The following is a 2,200-nucleotide window of genomic DNA, read 5'->3' as shown; positions in this document are numbered from 1 at the left end:
ATATAGTGTGTGTGTGTGTGTGTGTATGCATGCATGCCTGGGCACACACGTGCCATGCCATATGGGGAGGTCAAAGGACAACTTTCGGACAATTTGTAGGAGTTGGTTCTCTCTTTCCACCATGTGGATCCCAGGGATTGAACTCAAGACTTCAGGTTTGTTGGCAAGTGCCATCTTGCTGACCCTGAGAACTTCTCATAAACATTTTAAATGATGTTATGGTATTCCATATAATTTTAAAAAATCATTTCTAAAATTTTAGAAGTTGCTTTCTGCTTGACTTTTGTGGTTTTATACATAATCTTGAATTACATTTGTTTTGCTTTGTTTCATTTTGAGATAGGGTCTTCTTGTATTGCTCTGGCTGGCCTGAAACTTGCTATGTAAACCCAGCTAGCCTCAAACTTAAGATTTCTTTTAGTTCATTTCTGATTTTTTTTCACCTTGGTAGATTTCTAAAATGAGAATTACGAGAAATCAAAAAGTATATTTTTAGAACTCTTAATTTATATTGTCAAATTCTTCTGTAAAACTGTCATGGATCGTTTTCATATTTCTACCAGCAACATATGAAAGGATCCCTTTTGCAACCCCTTGCCAACAGTTAAGGCTACTTTAAAATGTCTGATAATCTGATAGAAAAAATGGTATGCTATTTTTATAAAATCAGCAGGCCATTATTATAACTAACATGGCTACAGGGAAAGTTAATTGGGGGGTTTGATTTATTTTATTTTTAAATGTTGTATTTATTATTTTTATTTCATGTATATGAGTGTATTACCTGCATATATGTGAGTACACCTGTGTTGTGCAATGCTGCAGAGGTCAGAATTGGGCTTCTGATTCCCCTGGAACTGGAGTTAAGGATGGTTCGTAGTTGCCATGTGGGAGCTGGGAATTGAACCCAGGTTCTCTGCAAGAGCAGTCAGTTCTCTTAACCGCTGAGCCATCCTTCCAGCCCCGGTTTGATTTTTTTTTTTTTTAGAAACAAAGTTTTCACTGTGTTGCCCTAGCTGGCTGGAACTCATTATGTAGACCAGGCTGACCTCACAGAAATCTGCCTGCCTCTGCCTCCTAGGTGCTAGGATTAAAGGCATGTGCCACCACATCCAGCCTTAGAATCTTAGTACTTTTTGAGAAGCTTATCACATGTCTAGCAAATACTTTTTCTTGTTTTATTTTTTATATGCTAATGCCTTAAATAATCATTATAACTGTTTTCCCTTATTTCTTCCACTGCAGTTAAGTTTAGGAAGTTCTCTATTCAGAATCAAGCAAAGGGGCTGGAGAGATTACTTAGTGGTTAGGAGCACTGGCTGCTTTTGCAAAGGATCTGGTTCAGTTCCTAGCACCCTGATGACAGCTAACAACTGTCCACACAATGCCCTCTTCTGGTCTCTGAGGGCATTGTATGACATGGGTACACTTTTATACATGCAAGCAAAATACTTATACACATAAAATAAAACATGCAATGCCGTGGAGGTCAGAAGAGGGCTTTGGATTCCCCTGGAACTGGAGTTAAGGATGGTTTGTAGCCACCATGTGGGTGCTGGGAATTGAACCCTGGTCCTCTGCAAGAGCAGTCAGTGCTCTTAACCACTGAGCCATCTCTCCAGCCCCAAATATATATGTTTTTAACATATCAAACAGACAGGGTCAGACATAGTGGCCTTTAATCCCAGCATGCATGAGGCAGAGGCAGGTGGATTGCACTGTGACTTCCAGGCCAGCCAGGACTACATAGTGAGACCCTATTTCAAAAAAACCAATAAGAATCAAATTTTAACATTTTCATTTTCTCTTCCAGTTATTAAAGCTTTAAAAGGAAATATGACAAGATAATAAACATTATGTTATATTTAGGTATTTAATCCATTTGGAATTTATCTTTCCAAAATAGCAAACCAGTGCTTTTATTTCAATACCATTTGTTCATTAATCTTTTGTACTTCATTCTTAAAGTAAGTGTTCTTTCTTTAATATTTATTTATTTTATGTGTATGAGTGTACTGCTTGCATGTGTGTAAGTTCACCCATGTCATGCAAAGCCCTCAGAGGTCAGAAGAGGGCATCAGGTTCCCCTGTTACTGGAGTTATGGACAGTTTAGCTGCCATGTGGTGCTGGGAATTGAACCTACGTCTTCTGTAAGAGCAGTCAGTGCTCTTAACTACTGAGCCATCTCTCCAGCCCCAG

The 2,200-nt window shown here is 38.7% G+C and overlaps 1 protein-coding gene across 8 annotated transcripts in view; it reads left to right on the top strand.

Moving 5' to 3' along the window:
- Positions 1-2,200, top strand: part of Swt1 (SWT1 RNA endoribonuclease homolog) — a 117,110-nt gene that overhangs the window by 30,243 nt on the left and 84,667 nt on the right. The window lies entirely within an intron of this gene.

This window comes from Nannospalax galili, unplaced genomic scaffold, assembly GCF_000622305.1.
Source record: "Nannospalax galili isolate Female #2095 unplaced genomic scaffold, S.galili_v1.0 scaffold227, whole genome shotgun sequence".
Taxonomy (NCBI): Eukaryota; Metazoa; Chordata; class Mammalia; order Rodentia; family Spalacidae; genus Nannospalax; species Nannospalax galili.
Note: the sequence above shows the minus strand (reverse complement) of the source record. Positions and strands in the feature narration are given on the sequence as shown.